Source organism: Pelobates fuscus, chromosome 4 (assembly GCF_036172605.1).
Source record: "Pelobates fuscus isolate aPelFus1 chromosome 4, aPelFus1.pri, whole genome shotgun sequence".
Lineage (NCBI taxonomy): Eukaryota > Metazoa > Chordata > Amphibia > Anura > Pelobatidae > Pelobates > Pelobates fuscus.
In genome coordinates, this window is record NC_086320.1 from 16,689,089 (window position 1) to 16,710,031 (window position 20,943).

The window sequence follows — 20,943 nt, forward strand, 5'->3', positions numbered from 1 at the left end:
CAGCTTTTATTAACCATTATAACCATTTGTTTAATAATAAGTTATCATCAATAATAACAATCATAAATATAATAATAATTTAACATATAAATATGGGTCATTGCCCCCATACTCCGCCCTCGCAACCGCATCCTTCTTTTAATATAACGGGCAATGACCCCCAACATACCAACACATAAATATCTTTAACAATTTTCAACCTTATTCCAACATAACCATTTAAGTGCCAACCATAAATAACCACGGTAGGGGTATACCCGGATACCCCTACCCCACCAGGTTCTGAGCCACCTCCAGGACTCGAAACCTACCAACCACCAGTGACCACAATTTCCATGTCCGTGACGTTCCTCATGGGAGCCTATTTCCTCCTCCTCGGCTCCCTAACCCGCCGCTGTGACAAAACGGGAAACCATTAGTGATCTTAAAAACCCAAGGGAGGGTGGGCGGGACAAACTCGGCTAGGTAAGAAATTAATGTGCTCTGCCTAAAATGGCTGCCTATTTAAGTAGACCAGCCCTATTACCCACAACCCCCCAGTCCTGGCCGGCTCCTCCTAAGCCCGCCTCCTAACCCCTGTCAAGGCCCTCCTCCGCTAAGCTGCGCTTTGGCTCCTTGGGGCTACATGACAGGTGTATAGTCGCCATATGGGCAGTCGTAACCTAGGACAAAAACCCCACATCCCTAACCCAATAAGACGCTGACACTAGGGTATATGGGTAAAATTGTCCACAGCTTTTTATTAACCATTATAACCATTTGTTTAATAATAAGTTATCATCAATAATAACAATCATAAATATAATAATAATTTAACATATAAATATGGGTCATTGCCCCCATACTCCGCCCTCGCAACCGCATCCTTCTTTTAATATAACGGGCAATGACCCCCAACATACCAACACATAAATATCTTTAACAATTTTCAACCTTATTCCAACATAACCATTTAAGTGCCAACCATAAATAACCACGGTAGTGGTATACCCGGATACCCCTACCCCACCAGGTTCTGAGCCACCTCCAGGACTCGAAACCTACCAACCACCAGTGACCACAATTTCCATGTCCGTGACGTTCCTCATGGGAGCCTATTTCCTCCTCCTCGGCTCCCTAACCCGCCACGGACTCAGACCTTGACCCCTTAAGCTGTCTGAGCTCCCCCACCCCGGAGAAAGAGTGCCCTTTGCATCCCCTCCTGCAGCCCCAGGTTCAGCAGGTCCCAGCCCACAGCTGACAGGTGAGCGCCGTCCGGGCGATAGTACCCTGGCAAACCACCTTCCAGTTCCACGTGTCTCACCACAACTCCCCCCAACTTCCTCACGAAGCTAGCCATCAAACTATTAACTTTGCCCCTGCATCTATCCAAAGCCGCGTAGTCCCGGGCGTGCCTCCAGCGCAGCCGCGGGACCATTTCCGACCATACCAACATGACCCCGGGAAGAAGATCAACCAGCCTGTTAAGGTCCTGCTTCATCCACTTTACTAGCCTCCGCTGCGGAATGAGGCCCAAGTCGTTGCCCCCCGCATGTAGTACCAACATGTCGGGCCTTACCCCGCTTGCCACCTTCCGCAACACCACCCCGCATATATCCCTCCAGCAATATCCCCTGTACCCAAGCCATTGTATTGTCAACTGGTCCTTTGGAAAGCCCAGCTGCTGGCCTTTCGCTCGAGCTGCAGCCCTCCTGGCGGCCCAGAAGACGAAGGAATGGTCCACGATCCAAGCAACACGACCTGGGGAAGGAGGAAAAGAACAGTATAAATACCCCCCGGGCCCAACAGAGTGCCCCCTCCCCCCACTAGCGCCCTAGCTAGCACTCCAATAAGCCTAAACGAATATAAGAGCGAAACCTGACAGACTCCCATCTCCCAATCCTCTTGACCAGGTCGTCCCCCAATCCCAGGCGCGCAGCCTCTGTGGCTGCTCCGATGCGAAATGAGTGGGTGCCGTAGGCGCTCGCACTCAACCCCAGCCGTACCAAGCCCCTCCTGGAAAACTTTAGTGAATTGGAAGTGGGATAGCGACGAGCCGTCCGCATGCACCAAGAACGACCCGTCCACTATCGGCCTCCGATCCAAGTAGTGCACCACCGCAGCCACTGGACACAAGGTCGAAACCGGCAGGGGGCCCAGGGTCACGTCCCTGCCTGCCCCTTTCATGTCAATTTTAGACCTGGCCAGGTGCACCACCAACTTTCCCTCAAGTACGCGAACCCCCGCTGCCTGTATGCCCCCTGATGCTGACCGTGAGGCACTCACCAACTCACCAATCCTGAAGGCCCCGAAAAAGGCCAGGAGGAATGCCGCCGTAAACAGAGCCACTTCAAACCCATCGAAGCAGATGTCAGGCAAGGCCCGAATCAGACCCCCCAGCACCCGTACCGACACCGGGCGCCTAGTGTCCGGCACCCTACTTCCCCTTCGGTAGCCCTTAAGAGCCTGCCGTATAACAAAAGTTTTTGTAAGGTCCTCCCCCCCACGGAGCTTGAACCAAAAGGCCATTGCCGCCATGGTCCTGTCCACTACCGCCGGAGACGCACCGCTTGCCAACAAATGGAAGATGAACCACAGGAAGGCGTCCAGCGGCGGCTCCCCTGACGCTCGCCTCCCCAGCCCGTCCCAGGAACGCTCCCATGCACCCCAGACCTTACTGTAGGCGGCCCAGGTGGCCGGTGCGAGCAACGCTTTCACAAGTCCTCCAAGCATGACGCTCCTAACTGCCACATCTCATCCGGGCACGCCAGGCCCACGTCCAGCGCCTCCGGGGCCACCGTCCGGAACCTGGACCACTGAAAACGAGACAAAGCATCAGCCACCTCGTTCAGGTACCCTGGTACATGTCGCGCGCGAAAGACCACATTAAGGGACATGCACAGCAAGACAAATCGCCGCAATAACGCCACCACTGGCCTAGACGCTGCGGACAGGTTGTTAACCGCATGCACCACGGACATGTTGTCCGAGAAAAAGACCACTTTCCGGTCCCGCAAGCTAGCCCCCCACAAAGCCAACGCCACCACCAACGGGAACCAGAAAGGCCAAGTTACGCATAAGGGGGCTCTGCCCCCACGCCACCGGCCACTTTTCTGCGCACCATTGCCCGCCGAAGTAGGCCCCAAACCCCACGCTGCCCGACGCGTCAGTAAACAGCTCTAGCTCGGCTGTCGACACGCCTTCCCGTCGGAAGAACACCGTCCCGTTGAAATCCCTCAAGAAGGTGTCCCACACGCCCAAGTCAGCCCGCATGGACGAGGATACTCGTATGAAATGGTGTGGAGACCGGGCCCCAGCCGTAGCCGCTGACAAGCTGCGGCTAAACACCCTACCCATAGGGATCACCCGGCAGGCGAAGTTGAGCATCCCGATCAACGACTGCAGTTGCCGGAGCGTCACCTTACGCGCCTGCCTCACCTCACCCACTTTGGACCGTAGCGCCTCCAATTTGGACAGCGGCAGACGGCATTCCCCCAGCTCAGAATCGATCTCCAAACCCAAGAAGCTAAGGCACCCGGTCGGGCCCTCCGTCTTCTCCGCCGCTAGCGGCACCCCAAATCGGCCAGCCACCCATTCGATGGTCCTCAGCAGGTGCAGGCAAGCCGGGGAGCCAGCCGGCCCCACACAGAAAAAATCATCCAAGTAATGTACCACCGCCTTGTCCCCCGCCTCAACCCGCACCACCCATTCAAGAAAAGAACTAAACTTTTCGAAATAGGAGCAAGAAATGGAGCATCCCATGGGGAGGCACAAATCCACATAGTAGCCCCCTTCGAAAAGACACCCCAGCAGGTGATGACACGCTGGGTGGACAGGGAGCAGCCGGAAAGCCGCTTCAATGTCAACCTTTGCCATAAGAGCCCCACGCCCAGCCTTCTTCACCAGCTCGACCGCCTGGTCGAATGATGCATAAGAGACCGAGCACAGCTCCTTATCAATGTCATCGTTAACTGACCCGCCCTTAGGGTACGACAGGTGGTGAATGAGCCGAAACTTCCCCGTCTCCTTCTTAGGGACCACACCAAGAGGGGAGACCCGAAGGCCCTCCACCGGCGGTACCGGAAACGGCCCAGCCATCCTACCCAACATAACTTCCTTACCCAGCTTGTCCCATACCACCCCTGGAAATTCTGCCACCGATTTTAGATTACGCGGGTGCCCCATGCTCTCTCTAGCCTGGAACGGGATATAGAAACCCTGCCCGAACCCGGCCCTGAGGAGCTCGGCGTCCGCCCTATTACCGTAGCGGCTTAGCCATGGTTCCATCGCGTCTAGCCTCACTGGGGTTAGTCCCCTGGGCAGCGGAAGCCCCTCCACCGCCAACCGCGGACCCGGCTCCCGATCCCCCGGACTTACCTTTCTTGAAGCAGCGCTGCAGCCCATGTGCCCCCCCGCAGCCGGAGCCTTCATGCTTAAATCGTCAGGAAGCACCCCATTTGCATTGGCCTTCATTGAACAGCCAGCAGAGTCCCTTTTGCGAGGCGGCCGACGAGGCGGACTGTCCTTTCGCGCCAGCCGCATGCTGAAAGGGCTGCGCCTTCTGCGCCATCATCAGCTTCATCCAGAGAGGCAGGTCCATCTGGTCCCACCTCATACCCGGATTAGCCGCCAACCGCTGTCGGAACTGCTCGTCATACCGCCACCATGCCAGCCCGCCATAGGTGCGGTATGCCTCCCAAATCCCGTCCAAGTAGCAGAATAAGGAAGAGCAGACGCCCGGTGACTTTTCCCCTATCACGCTGGCCAAGACACAAAACGCCCTCAACCAGTTCCCAAAGGATTTCGGTATCTTGCAATACTTCTTCCGCTTCTCCTCTTCCTCCTTCTTCTCATCTTTTTTATCTTCCTCCTTGAGGTCAATAAATTCCTCCAAGGGAAGGAGAGAGAAGATCTCTAAGTACTCCCCCTTCCAGATCTTGTCTTTCACCTCCTGTTTAAGGTGGACCCCGAGCGGGCCGGCAAACGAGACGTATGCGTGCTGCCTTGCCGCATCCGACACCCCCCCAGTCAGTTCCGCCCGCTCGTTCCCAGCATCTCCAGGGCCGGGTGCGGCCCCTGCCTCTACACTGTTTGCCGGCGCCGCCGGGGGCCCCGCCCCAAGCCCACTAGCCGCTACCCCCTGCGCCCACACCTGCCCAACGCTCACCCCTGAACCACCCCCCGCCCCCAATGAGTGGAGCAGTGATTGTAGTGTTTGTATTAGCGTGTCTGAGTGCAATGATCCGTTGGACTCACCGGCCAAGCCCCCGGAACCGGAAGCGCTCGGGGCTGCGATGGGAACTGCTGTGCTTCCACGAAGGGCAACGTCCAAGTCCCGCCAACCGGGGAGCTCACCCGGTGCCTCCGGAACACTGATGAAGAGCGGCTCCGTGACCTGAAACGAGGAGAAGAAGTCCTGGGCAGGGTGCACTGTTCCCCAGCAGCCCTCCCGTCCCGACCCAGGGAGCGCCTGCCGACCACCAAGGCCTCCCGGCACCCGCTGTCCTGTCGCTGCTTCCCAGGGGCCACACCCCGCGGGCTACGACTCCTACCGACACCACCTAAAACCTGCCCCCGTCGACCATGCCTGGGGGACCCCCACCTACCTCCCGCGGACCCACTAGATGAAGATCGACGTCGCCGCCTCTCGAAATGCCTACCGGCCCTAGCGCACCTAACTGGGAAGGGACTCCCACTGCTAGACCCAGAACCCGACCTAACACTGGGCCGACCCCGCCTACGCCCCCCCCTCTCAGCCCCTGAACTACTAAGGGCCCCACCCTCCTCACCCCCACTGCGCCCTGAAAAACTGCCCCTACGATTCCCCCCCTAACCTCCACTACCCCCTGTCCAGCCCTCCTAACCAAACCCCCTGACCTACCAGAGGGAAGAGCCCTCTGCCTGCCCTCCTCCCCTACCTCCCCTTCTCCGGCCTCCCTACCACTGGACCCCTGTGCCACAACAGCCCGACCACCCCCTGCCACCTTCTGCCCTCGGCTAACCGGCCCCCCCTCCCCCACTACCAGTCTCTTAGGGGAAGCCCGACCCCCCTTTTCCCCTACAGCCTGGGCCCTGTCCTTCCCACGAGTACCCTTAACGCCAGCCACATCATGGGGGGCCTGCTGCTTCCGGCTCGCCAGGGGCCCTCTCCGGGCCGTCCTGCCCTGGGCCCCGTCCTTCCCGGCCTCCAGTGTAGTGGGTGCCCTCCCGGGCTGCATCCCAGACGGGCCAGGCCCTGGAGAGGGCCGTTCTTCAGCCGCACGCCTCCGCACGCCAGGTGCCACCCCACCCGGTCCGGGGTGCGCACCGTCAGCCTCTGCAGCCGCCACCCGCCGGGAAGCACCTCGCCTAGGCCCGGGCCGCGCCGCGGGAGGCGGGGCCTCAACCACGGGGTCCGCGGGCCTGCTGTACGTGCCGCTTCCGCCCGCGGCCTCCATTCCGCAGACACCTCCACCCTCCAGTCCCGATCCAGGACTCAGACGCCGCGGAGGCCTCCTGGCCCGTTGTGGCCTCTCTCCGCCGCCATCCCTCTCCGCCGCCGCCATCAGGATCTGGTCCAGTTGGGCCCGAACCCAGCCCGCGTCCTGTCGCAGCGCCGCCGTCCGGATTCCAGCCAGCAACCTCTCCACGTCTTCCATGGCCCTGCAGAGGAGACAAAAAGGGGAAAACCTTACCCAGCAAAGCAGTGAACACCAGGGTGCACACAAACTCGGCTAGGTAAGAAATGAATGTGCTCTGCCTAAAATGGCTGCCTATTTAAGTAGACCAGCCCTATTACCCACAACCCCCCAGTCCTGGCCGGCTCCTCCTAAGCCCGCCTCCTAACCCCTGTCAAGGCCCTCCTCCGCTAAGCTGCGCTTTGGCTCCTTGGGGCTACATAACATACATATCTCACATTAAAATGCACATCTTTTCTGATACCCTTATTCATGCAGGAACTAACCCTATTGATTTAATTTAAAATATATATATATATATTTTTCTCAGGAGGACTATCTGGGTAAAGGGCAGAGGAATAATGGCATGAAAAGTCTCACAAAGGTTCTATGATCCTTCTGTGATGCACGGTACTCTTAGCCAAACCTTATCGTGAGAGGCCGTTCTCCCTGAGAGTCCTGCTGGCATTTCTTCCATAACATAAATAATCATAACCTTTTTCAAAGGCAAGTTTATGTTTGGAATGGTATAATTCCATAGTTCACCAGCACGCGTACACCTTTTGTGACAGTGACATTGAAGATAAGGGCAGATGAATAGTGGAACAAGGTCCATTTATTTGTGCCAGTAGGAGATCGGGAGTAATGTCTCCAATATCTGGCTTTAGAGGTTAAAAAATCTCTCCGCCCGCACTGCCACCACAAATGAAAATATCATGCTCTCATGAAGCCTCTTCTTGGACAGGTTGGAGATTGATTTAGGAAATTATGAGAAAGTCTTACTGGATACTATCTCAATCTACATATATATTTTTTTTCCTTGATTGTAATGCAGATGGTTTGAATCTCATTAACAGCAATTTAAGTCTTCCCATTGTATAATAATACATTTTTTCTGGTATTACTATGTAACAATGTGGGATGTACTTAAATTATGCATTCTGTGAGTGATACAGTCTCTGAATGTACAAAATAACCAACTTTTGCCAATATTATGTCTTGCCAAATTCGAGGCACCATCTATATTGTAACTACTTATACGTCTTGCTTTTGTATTCCTTGATTGGACACTTTAACCTGGCTTTCACCCATTTTTGTTTGTATTATACTATGTAGATGATGCATTAAAATACATACAAACAATACATACAAACAATACATTAAATAAAAAAAAAGTTTATGTATAATCTTGCTCTTGTGAAATCAAGAAATGTATGAGGCTGACCCGTGTTTGGTTTTGCAGTCCTTTCTATATTAAGCATTTTGATTCTACAACTTGTTTTGACTATATTTTGAAGGCAGGGATTGGACTGTCCTATAACTTTGTTATTTGCAAATCACTTTTACTCATACCTATTTCTTCATTATGTTTCGATTTGCCCTCTTCTTTAACATCTCTTTATTTTTACTGCTGTGCAGAAATAGTTGTAGTCAAAATCACATCTATTCTCTTCATTTGAGAAAAAATATTACTTTAAATTACAATAGGCATTTCTGTCCACCTGAAATATTTCTTGCAGTTTTTTTTTTCTTTCAAGAACTGTTAAAACACAAAGTATAATGTGTGAAGTTTGAATCATGTCAAAATAATAGTGTTTGGAGAAAAGTCAGAGAGTAACAATCTGTTAACGTGACACAGTTTTACATGTGCTGTTTTTCTATTGAATCCAACCTCCTATACAGAATAGTGATTTAAAGTGTATTAAAAATGCAACAACTTGACATGAGTAAAAGGCTATTTTTTTAGAAGTTGTCTCAAAGTGACAGTGGTTATTTTACTTCAAACTGGTTGCCCAAATAGGCAGGAGATAGCATAGCAAATGTTAGAGAAATTGCCCATTGTCAGTTCCATCCACCCATTCGTCCGTCCATCCGTCTGTCGGGCCATTTGTTCATCCATCCTTTAATCCATCCATCCACTTTTCTGTCCGTGTAGAAACATATATTCAAAAAGTCAACACACTGCAAAAAAAAAAGGAAAATTGGACAAATTTCAAAGATAAAGATAAGGTTTCATTGTTCCTGCTTTAATTGGTAAACGTTGAAAATGTATTATGTAATACTGATCACATGATACATTTTCAACAAATCAAATAGAGAAAGTCAGATGATAGGTGGGGAAAAAAGGGACTGAGTAACATGTAAAAGGGACACACCAAGCACTAATTATCGTATTATTGTTATTTCTAAAAAAAAAAGCACCAGCATCCTCCAGAGCAGACCTAGACCAGCAAAGGATTTGAAGAAGATGTAAAAAGTTATGCATGGACAAAATGCTATTTACAATATCTTTACCTTCAAGTAATTTATAACCTGGATGGGTTGCCAGTCACGAGAGACAGACTGCTGATGGTTGGTTGTGTAACAAACAGGACAGGGTGCGCAGTGGACTGAGAGTAGTGCGTTTTCAATAACTGCTGCTGCTGGATAGGGATAAAGTGAGTGAAGCAAGGATAGGGACAAAGTGAGATTATTGTTGGTTCTAACTTTATCGTTTTTGGGGTGACTTTGTAAAATGGGTGATTAAAAGAAAGAGGAAGATCTAATCAGAACATAGAGTGTTTAATCTGAAGTGGACAAATAGATACATGCTTATTTACACTAGAGACAAAATACTGTGCCTTGTTTGCAGAAAAGTAATAGTAATATGGTCTTCATAGTCATTTTCAATTTAAAATGTTGAGACGTTTGTTGGTTGAGCCATGGAAAAGTATTGCAATGTTTTGTTGCTCTCAATGAAAACTTTCCCAGAGCTGCACAATGAAGTTTGGAATAATGTCCTGTATTTTTTATGTGACATGTTTTTTAGACATGTGCAATTCGTTTCGTTCCGAATGTACATTCGTAAAAATTTCACGCCAATTGAATGCTTACGAATGGCCCGAAGTTCCCGAGGTTCCGAAGCGCCGAAGCTCCGAAGTGACGAAGGTCGGTAGTTCGGAAGTGCTGAAGCGCCGAAGCTCCAAGTGCAGAAGTGCCAAAGTGATTTGTATTTCTGGCAAAACAAGAGAGAGGGAGGGAAATTTACGTAAATGATGACAGGAATCTTGACCAATAAGCTAATTCCTTTTGTGCAATGTAATGTTTGCCTGCCCAATCCGGTTTCACTATTCACTGTCCAATTAAATGAGCAACTGTTTGTGATTGATGTTAGAGGACAGCCAATTAAATGTGATTTTGTCACTGGCACTTGGCCAATAAAGGCACACAGAGTCATTGAGGTAGGATAGTATATAAATCAAGCTGTCGGGGTGTTGGCATTAATGTGACCAGACTAATTGTGATAGCACAAAAGGCTGAGAGAGATACATTACATTTATTGTACTTTACTTGTTGCAAACTTGGGGAGCCACATTGCTTTTAAGTGTGTGTTTCAGGGAGAAAGAGAGAGAAAGAGTTTTGTCTTTTCTTTTCTTCTGCATTTTTGTTTCTTTTTTGGAAGGGGGGAGTGAGAGAGTGTGTGGCTGTGCAAACCAGGTAGTTTGATTGCCAGGGTGTCTCTCTGCTGCACTGTGACTTTACTGCAGTGATTCATTTTGCGTACCAGCCACCAGCTGTCTTTCTCTCACTTGTTTGTTCACACACAAATTGCTTTCTCTCTGCTCTCACACTCCACTCTCACACTCTGCTCACTCTCTGCTCTCACACTCTGCTCACTCTCTGCTTACTATCTGCTCCTAAACTCTCCACAAAGATGATGTCACAGGGGTGGGATTATATAGTATGCAGAAGTGTTGCATGCTGGTAGTGTTCCCTGATTGGCTGCTTTATCTGTGCAGTAAAAATATAATTTTGTAAATTGTATATATACTAAACTAACACTACTAATTATTAACTAAACCCAGACCACTTCTTTAAGATTAATTGGTCTGGGTGCTGCTGTGTTCCACTATGCAATGTAAAACATTGCTGTTTAAGAAAAAAAACACAAATGTTTATTTTTCAAAACGAATGACATGCCAAACTGCCAAATACCCAAAATATATGCCCAAATGCTGCATGCCCGAATGCCGAATGTCCAAACCGAATGCCATTCAGCAGTTCTGAAGTGCCGAAACAAACCGAATGCCATTGGACAAATTGCAGACGCAAACTGAATTATTTTATTACTTACCCGAATTTCCAAACTTTACCAAATGTATTGCCCATGCACATCCCTAATGTTTTTCAAATTCTTTTAGTAGTAAAGGCTTTCAAATTAAACTGAGGTTATTCGGAAGCCAACTGTCAAAAGGAAAAATGTGCCACTTTGCTATGTATCTGAACAATATTCTGTTGTGCAAGCATGCTGAGTTAGGTAGGAGAAAAATATTCAAACAACATTAACCTTTTGATCCAGGAGTTTGACAGAAGGCTGACAGTGTCCTAAGAAGTGTCCTAAGAAGATGGCATTACATTTAAGTTAATTGAAGATCCTTTCTCTGTGAATCCACATTCATATATTGGTATGTATATCCATACATCCACAGAAACTCTCTGTACATTTGCAAATAGAGGTTATTTAATTTCAATGCTCAACAGTTTATTGAAATCAACACAGAGAAACCAGCCTTCAAGACATCTACAAGAGTTTGGACAATGAAAAATTAAAAAAATACATCATATTCAGGAGTACCTACATTTGTGAACCTCCATTATGAACTTGAATACAAACAAGGTGATGAACACTTGGAAGACATTTTGAAAAATGATTCAGGAGTAGGATTAACTAATTGCTGACAAGTTGTGTAATATAAGCGCTACGGAATCTGTTGGCGCTATATAAATGGCAATAATAATAATAATGTCCCACTAACGGTCATAAAATCTGAAAAATGTATTCAAACTTATACTGCTTAGCAAAGTAATATGTATAATGTGGTTTATTTGCAAAATAGTTTAATCATTAATTATACCTTTAATTGGAAAGTGAGCTGCTAAAACCCCATCTTCGACCCAAAGAAGTTTAGTCTATTTTAATTTTGGCCCCTACTTACTGCTCCAGATTGTAGTACAATGGTAATCTACATTTGACTAGTAACAACAAGATGTGTTGACAACCCAGAAAGCTTGGATGTGCTTACAATCTGAATTGTCCAGCAATGCAGGGGTTAAAAAACACAGCTTGAGTAAATACATTTTATTGTGAAGTACCTTTCTATAGGAGGTAACCCGATAGTTAACCCATAACTTTTTCAATTTTCTTACTGTAATTTTCTTACTGTTAAGGACCAGGGCTGTTTTTACATTTCTGCGGTGTTTATGTTTAGCTGTAATTTTCCTCTTACTCATTTACTGTACCCACAAATATTATATCTTGTGTTTTTTTTCAATTCATTTATTTATTATTTTTATTTTATATATCATATATAACATAATTGTAAGTGTATTTTAACCCCTTAAGGACAGAGCTTCAGAAGCTTGACTTACGCTTAATGACACAAGCAATTTTTGCATTTTCTTGCTGTTTGCGTTCAACTGCAATTTGCATCTCTCTCATTTATTGCACCGACACATATTATATACTGTTTTTTAAAGGACAGAAAGGGCTTTAATTTGATATAAGATATAAATATATAAATGCTTACTTATTATAAAAAAAATACAGAAAAATGCAAAAAAAATGAAAAATATTGTTTTTTTTTACAGTTTTTGCAATCATAATGTGTGCATAATTAGTGCAGGTTAAGGAAAGTAATTAAAAATAAATTCATTTATTTGTTCTGATTTACAGAATATATAATGTGTCTGGGATTTTAAGTTTTTTTTGGTAGTTACAGGTCACAAAGCACAAGGAGTAAAATAAAATTTTAATATGGAGCGATTTTAGAATTTGGTATGTTTGTCTTGTAAGCCTAATAGCCATAAAATAAAACAAAATTGCCACACAAAAGTATATATTTATATAAAGTAGACATCACAGGCTATTTACCTAAGGTTGTTTTGACACTTTCTACGTAGCCATTTTACCGCCAACCTCTGCTAAATATTGGAGTAAAATTGTGTTTTTGGGGGGTTTTCGCACACAAACGTATAACAAAGAACTTCTCATGTGTATTTTGTAAAGTTGTTGTGTGCTATTCCTGTACAAAGTTTTATTATGTGTTCAGTTACTTCTGCTGAGTACAACGGTACCCCCATTGTATGTCTTTGGCACTATTTTGTGAAGCTACAGTGCCATATAGGAGACCTGTCCTTTTCAGTATTCACAGTAGAATTTTGAGAGACGGATATAATGAGCCTATGCTTCCATTTGGGGTATTATAACAGTTTGACTGTTCAAAAACCCCCACAAAGGCCTACCATTTGTAAAAGTAGACACTCCAGGGTATCTCATAAGGTGCATATTGTGCCTTAACATGCCCCCATTTTTTTACCATTACATGCCAAAGTATGTGGTAAAAAATAATTGTGTGCATTTTTTACATACGGATTGCATTTTTGCTGGGCATTTTGTATATTTCATATGTGCCACTAAGTTCAAACCCCCCAAATTATGCTCAGCTAAGTCTTCTGAGTAAAAGGACACCCCCATTGTATGTCTATGGCACTATTTCGTGAAGCTACAGTGCCATACAGGAGACCTGTCCTTTTCAGTATTCACAGTAGAATTTTGAGAGACGGATTTAATGAGCCTATGCTTCCATTTGGGGTATTATAACAGTTTGACTGTTCAAAAACCCCCACAAAGGCCTACCATTTGTAAAAGTAGACACTCCAGGGTATCTCATAAGGTGCATATTGTGCCTTAACATGCCCCCATTTTTTTACCATTACATGCCAAAGTATGTGGTAAAAAATAATTTTGTGCATTTTTTACATACGGATTGCATTTTTGCTGGGCATTTTGTATATTTCATATGTGCCACTAAGTTCAAACCCCCCAAATTATGCTCAGCTAAGTCTTCTGAGTAAAAGGACACCCCCATTGTATGTCTATGGCACTATTTCGTGAAGCTACAGTGCCATACAGGAGACCTGTCTTTTTCAGTATTCACAGTTGAATTTTGAGAGACGGATTTAATGAGCCTATGCTTCTATTTGGGGTATTATAACAGTTTGACTGTTCAAAAAAAAACCCACAAAGGCCTACCATTTGTAAAAGTAGACACTCCAGGGTATATCATAAGGTGCATATTGTGCCTTAGCATGCCCCCATTTATTCACCAATATATGCCAAAGTATGTGGTAAAAAATAATTTTGTGCATTTTTTGACATACGGATTGCATTTTTGCTGGGCATTTTGTATATTTCATATGTGCCACTAAGTTCAAAACCTTCAAATTATGCTCAGCTAAGTCTTCTGAGTAAAAAGACATCCCCAATGAATGTCTTTGGCACTATTTTGTGAAGCTACAGTGGCATATTGGAGACCAAGCCATATCAGTTTTTACAGAACTTTGAATTTTGACGCTGGACCTATGTGCAATTTCCAAGCATCTTCGTAAGTTTTAAATTCAAACTACCCCACAAAGGCCTACCATTTCTTAAAGTAGACACCCCAGGGTATTTCAAAAGGCATATTTTGAACCTTAGCGTGGGATAATTTTTCCGCTAGCTTGTACCAGGTGTAGTGGTAATAAGCGTTTTTTCTGCCTTTTTGACACACAAAGTGAGTTTGCACAGTATATTTTGCAAACCTTATGTGTACCACCACTCTATAATACTTTATATGTTGCTCAGCTATGTCGGCTGAGTACAAAAATACCCCCGTATGTACCTTTGCCAGGTATATGTGGACATCGGAGGGGCACATTTGGGACACAGCCATTCCATTTTTTTTCAAACTTTACATTTTTACGCTGTGCCCATGTCCCATTTTAGAGTATTTTACCAGGCTATATAATCCAAATACCCCATAAAGCCATACCATTTCTTAAAGAAGACATCCCAGGGTATTTCAAAAGGCATATTTTGAAAATTAGTGTGGGATAATTTTTCCGCTAGCTTGTACCAGGTGTAGTGGTAATAAGCGTTTTTTCTGCCTTTTTGACACACAAAGTGAGTTTGCACAGTATATTTTGCAAACATTTTGTGTACCACCACTCTATAATACTTTATATGTTGCTCAGCTATGTCGGCTGAGTACAAAAATACCCCCGTATGTACCTTTGCCAGGTATATGTGGACATCGGAGGGGCACATTTGGGACACAGCCATTCCATTTTTTTCAAACTTTAAATTTTTACGCTGTGCCCATGTCCCATTTTAGAGTATTTTACCAGGCTATATAATCCAAATACCCCATAAAGCCATGCCATTTCTTAAAGAAGACATCCCAGGGTATTTCAAAAGGCATATTTTGAACCTTAGCGTGGGATCATTTTTCCGCTAGCTTGTACCAGGTGTAGTGGTAATGAGCGTTATTAAATGTATTTTTTTACTTTTTAAAACTTTTTTTACTTTTTAAAACTATTTTTTAAACTTTTGTTTTGCTTATTCATTTTTTTAAAGTTTCCTAAACTTTCGTAAAACTTTTTTTTACAGGTTTAACATTTTTCTAAGCTTTTTCTTTTACCGTTAACCCCTAACTAGCAGTAAGCAGCACTAACAGTAAATTCCCCATTTTCCCATAACTCCCACCCACCCCAGCTAGCAACATATTTAATTATACAATATTTAAATTAGTTAATTAAATTAATTTAACCCCTGAGGGTTAAAAAATAAATAAAAGTTAATCGTCAGAGGTTAAAAAAAAATTAGATCACAGTATAATACTGTGATCTGTATTTTGATCACTGTAGGCAGTGATAGACTGGCAGGCAAGGGGTTAATTTTTATTTGGACTGGGTAAAGGGTTTATTTTTTTTTATTTTTTACTTAAACGTTATTAAAACTTTTTTTTACTTAATTTTTTAACTTTTTAAAGCTTATTTTAAAACTTTTTTTAACGTTAACCCCTAGTTAGCCTAACACTAAATCCCCCAATTCCCCACTAACTTCCACCCTCCCCAGCTAGCTAAATTTATAATTTTAAAATATTTAAATTAATTAATAAAATAAATTTAACCCCTGAGGGTTAAAAAAAAAAAGAATTAACCCTCAGGGGTTAAAAAAAAAATCAGATCATATTAAAATGTAATCCCTGCCAATTGATCACTGTAGTCAGTGATCAATTGGCAGGGAAGGGGTTAATTTTTTTATTAATATGGGTAAAGGGGGGGGTGGGATTTTAATTTAACTTTTTTTTTTAACACCAGGGGGCAGGATCAGTGAAGATCCGTCTCCCTGCACTTCACACTGAACCCGGAAGTGCAGGGAGGCGGAGGTGAGTATACACAGCACATGTGCCCGCTCTGGCATGCTGTCAGAGCGGGCACATGTACTCTGACAGCCCGATCCGGTGCTCCCGGTCTGCCTCTAATGCAGAGGCAGACCGGAGCACCATTAACCCCGCGATCGCCGCGATTGCGGCGATCTGGGGTTAATTTTACCGCGTGATGGACGAGGTCCGTCACCCGTCGTTAAGGGCATCCCCAGGATGACGGACCTCGTCCGTCACCCGTCGTGAAGGGGTTAATATTAATATATGCACACACACACACATATATATATATATATATATATATATATATATATATATATATAGCACTTTCTTACCTGAAGGGGATAACCCACTCTTGCATGGTTTAACCCCGTAGACTGCTTCGAGCACCAGATCTCCCATTCCCCAGTGGCAGCCGTGTTCTTCAATGGACTTTAAGGAAGTTTGGCGTACAGCAGGGGCGCCGCTGATTGGCTAGAAATATCAGCTGGTGCCCTAAACCAGTCAGTAGCTCCCCATTCTAAAAAAAGGTACATACCCATAGAGAAGCATTTGGGTTACATCTATTCATTCCAATTCCTTTCATGTAGAAGCATTATCCTACTGTTTCTCCATGATAAGTTTTAGCTGCATTCGATTTCATTAGGCCGGTCACAAGGCCTTCAGAAAGCTTAGTCTGCAAGGGAGGAAATTACTGTAGTGCCTGACAGATTGACAGCAACTAGAGGCATTCTTGAGGCAATTTGTCTAAAAACACATTGCTTTACATTACCAGAGTAAAGTGACTGCGTCTAGGCACCAGGAACAAAACATTAAGATGTATTGGTTTTGGTGCTCCGCATGTCCATATATGAATATATCTATTCCTAGGTCCATGCTGGAGAAGATGTGCCTGTAGCAAGGGTGATACATGAGGACAATTGGCATTTTTATTTATTTTACCCCCGTCTATTACATGCTTATTCAGTCCGACCACTGACGCGTTTTAGCAATCCATTTACCATGAAAAAGCTGATCCTGAAATTCATTATAAAGATAATGCTTTGAAAAAAAAATTGTAAGGATAATAATGAACACAACTATTATAAAGTCTCACCTCTGACACTGATGCATTCCCTGTCGGATTACAATTACTATAAAGGAACAAATCTTCTGAAAATTAGTAACTCTTACATTAGTAAATGTAATTATTTAAAAAATAGCAACTAGATGTAATGGAAACTAAATGAAACAAAACAATTCTCCGCTATGTAAGACTGTGCATAAATGAAATGGATATAGTGCAACATATAAATGACAGATTCCATTTAAAGGTAAATATATTTTTCTCCGAACCAATCTCATTCACCTTTTTTATTACAGCAATTTGGCAGCACTTAGCTCTGCAAGCGTGTTTCTTTTTCTGCAAAATACCTGCATTTTGCCTTAAAAAAAAGAACTATTCACTTTGGCATCAATACATGAATGGGCAGTTTGGAGTGTAATTTACGTACTACCACAATCTTTTATTCTGCTTTATACAAAGCTAGACTGCTGCTCCTGAATACGTAGGGCAAGAGTTTGAGAGAAAAACCGAGAACTGGAGGCAGTTATCTGGGCGACGGGTGATGAATAGCGCTTTCTGTGTAGTTTTTCACTAGAATTGGAGAATTTAGAAGAGTGTTTAATGTAAAATAGCCAAATTAGAAGACACTCATCGATTTTCTTACTTGTACATCTGGTTCTAAAATGTACAGTTTTCTTCCAGTTTAGTGGATACCCTTAGAATGTAAGCTCGTCTGAGCAGGGCCCTCCGTTCCTGTGCGTCCAACTCGTCTTGATGCAAATATGTGTCTGTTAGTCTGCTTATTGTACAGTAATACAGAATATATGTGTGCTTTATAAATAATAGCAAAAAGTAATCATAATAATAATAAGTAATAATAATGAAAAAAAAATTAAAAATGTGTTTTGCTACAGGTGCAAATATGTAACAGAGCATGCTAGCAAAAGTACACCACTGGCCAATAAAACAGGGCACTAGAAACCATTAGAAGATAGTCTGAATCCATTATCAATGTGCTGTACAATACTATCGTGTGAAATTTAAATATATGAATAAAAAATAAGCACCAATGGAATGACAATAGTTAATTAGCAGCAATAACCACTAGGGTGACTTCTTTTCAAATGTAACTAGGTTAAGAAAGCACTACAAGTTAGAATAGGTGCACTTTAAATACATGTAAAATCAATGAAATGATATGTCTGTTCAGATTATAATTAATTATGTTTTGCTGAGTGATACATGTAAATAAAATAAAGGATAATGTAGTGCTGTGATATACACAAATAATAAAATATGCTATAATATAACACGGAGGTGTCACAGAATATAAACTGTACGCCTCGCTATAAATAAGAATCCCACATAGCTTTAATTCACAATATATTTAGTTGTCAAGTTTAAATATCTCCATATAAGAAGATGTAATACCCACTAAGGGATTTATTCACTAAATACCGAACTGGAGAGAATTGAAAACCAAATTGGAAAATGTAGACTAAATAGCCAAGCTGTGTAAGTGCATGCAGATTAGCCTTGTCATCATACTCCCGGGGGGCAGTAAAAGCTACATAATTAAACCCTAACATGTAAAAAAGACACTTTAAAGCCACGTCATTGCTATCCCAATTCCCTTTCATTACACTGCGATGGCCATTAAAGTGTAAGCTCACCTGCCAATGTCAAGGCAAATCTTTAAGGTTACCCTATGCTATCAATTTACCTTGCAAATAATACACTGTGGCTATAGGTTAGTTAGAAGATATATATATATATATATATATATATATATATATTTTTTTTTTTTTATATATTATTATTTTTTTAATCAACTATTTTAGCCAAAATGCCATTCTCCAGCAGCTATAATTTATTGTTTTAGCATTGAATCCCTGATTTATTTCATCACCTGCCCTGAGCCTCTCCAGGGCTGATCAACAACATGAACAACAACCAAACCAAATTCTTTCAGTAATAAAATAAAATTCTATTCATACTTACTGTAATGGTCGTTAACGAGCTATTTTCCATTGCAGCATAATTTATGGGTTAGCCCCGCCTATCAGGTGTCAGGGCAGGATCTAAAGGAATTCATTAAATAATTAACCTAACATGTAAGCTGTAACGAGAATATACCCCTACACGCAGGATCCAGCTAAACAGAAGGCAGAACAGAGGAGAGATACGTCTACCGGACCTTAGAATGGCCGGACTCGACGTATATAGGAGAAGTACAGAGTCAGGAACAATCCGAGGTCAAGGGCACAAAGAGACAGCGTAAACGAGGACAAGCCGGGGTCTGGTACACAGGAAACAGCAAGCCGGCAAACAGAACAGACAAGGATAAAGCGAAAACGAAGTCAGAATACAAAGCCAAGGTCAAGTACGGAGGAACACAACTGAACACAACTGAACACAAGAAGCGCTAAAGGGAACTGTAGCAGAAACCACGATAGGGCAAGGAACTAAGGGAAAAGGGTAAGTATAAATAGGTTCAAAACTAATGTGATTGGCTCCTGTCACTTCCACACCCCCTTAAGGTAAGTGTATGGGGTGTGTGGGATGACAGGGGCCAATGGGAGCCTTTTGGCAATTTAGGCTCCCACTGTCTCTTTAAGAGCGCGCCCGAGACTCGCGGTGCGCTCTTAGATTCAGGCGGGACATGTGACCGCATCTCGCAGTCACTGCCCGCCTTCCTGTCTGAAGCGTCGGATGAGCCGCTTTTGCTGGAAGAATCATGAGTGGCGTTATTCCGAGCAAATTCAGCCCAAGGAAGCAGGTCAGACCAATTGTCCTGATGGTGAGACACAAAACAACGGAGGTACTGCTCCAGAGACTGGTTGGCACGTTCAGCAGATCCATTAGACTGGGGATGGTAAGCGGAAGAAAACGAGAGAGAAATACCCATTTCTGTACAAAAGGCCTTCCAGAACCTGGAAATAAATTGGCTACCCCTATCGGACACAATAGATAAGGGAATGCCATGTTACCGAAACACTTCTCTAGCGAAGATAAGGGCCAGTTCCTTGGATGTGGGCAACTTGCGAAGAGACACAAAGTGAGCCATTTTGGAAAACCGGTCAACTATCATCAGGATGACTGTGTTACCATTCGAAGGGGGTAATTCAACAATAAAATCCATAGATAGGTTGGACCAAGGTCTCTCGGGAACGGGTAACGGATGCAACAGCCCACAAGGAACTCTACGAGAGGATTTCATACAGGCACAAGTAGTACAAGCACTTATATAGTCAGTGACATCCTTTCGTAAGGAATCCCACCAAAAATACCGAGAAACAGCTGACACTGTTTTGGAAATACCAGGATGTCCAGCAGTCTTAGTATCGTGATATAGTGACAGAATATCCCGTCTCTCGGGAACGTCAACAAACAATTTATTATTAGGCCTCTCGCTAGGTGCCATGCTTTGTTTCGCTTGTATGGCCTGCAATAGGGACGAGGAAATAGATAATACAGTAGTTGCTATTATCCTGTCTGGGGGAATGACAGGAGTAACATCAATCTCCTGTTTGTCAATAGTTTCAAACTGTCTGGACAGAGCGTCCGCTTTAGTGTTCCGATCACCTGGCCTATAGGTGATTATATAATTGAAATGGGACAAGAACAGTGACCACCTAGCCTGCCTGGAAGACAATCTTTTAGCTTCGCTAAGGTAGGACAGGTTCTTATGATCCGTAAATATGAGGATGGGATCCTTAGTGCCTTCTAACAAATGTCTCCATTCTTTGAGTGCTAAAATGATAGCAAGGAGTTCGCGATTACCCACATCATAATTCTTCTCTGCTTTGGACATTTGTTTAGAAAAGAAGCCACAAGGATGCAATGGCTTTTCAGGAGACTCTCTTTGAGATAAAACAGCACCTACCCCTATATCTGAAGCATCAACTTCAAGTATATAGGGCAATGAGGGGACAGGATGCTGTAAAATAGGTGCAGATGCGAACGTAGTCTTAAGGAAGTCAAAAGCTTGAAGTGCCTCGGTAGACCAGACACGAGT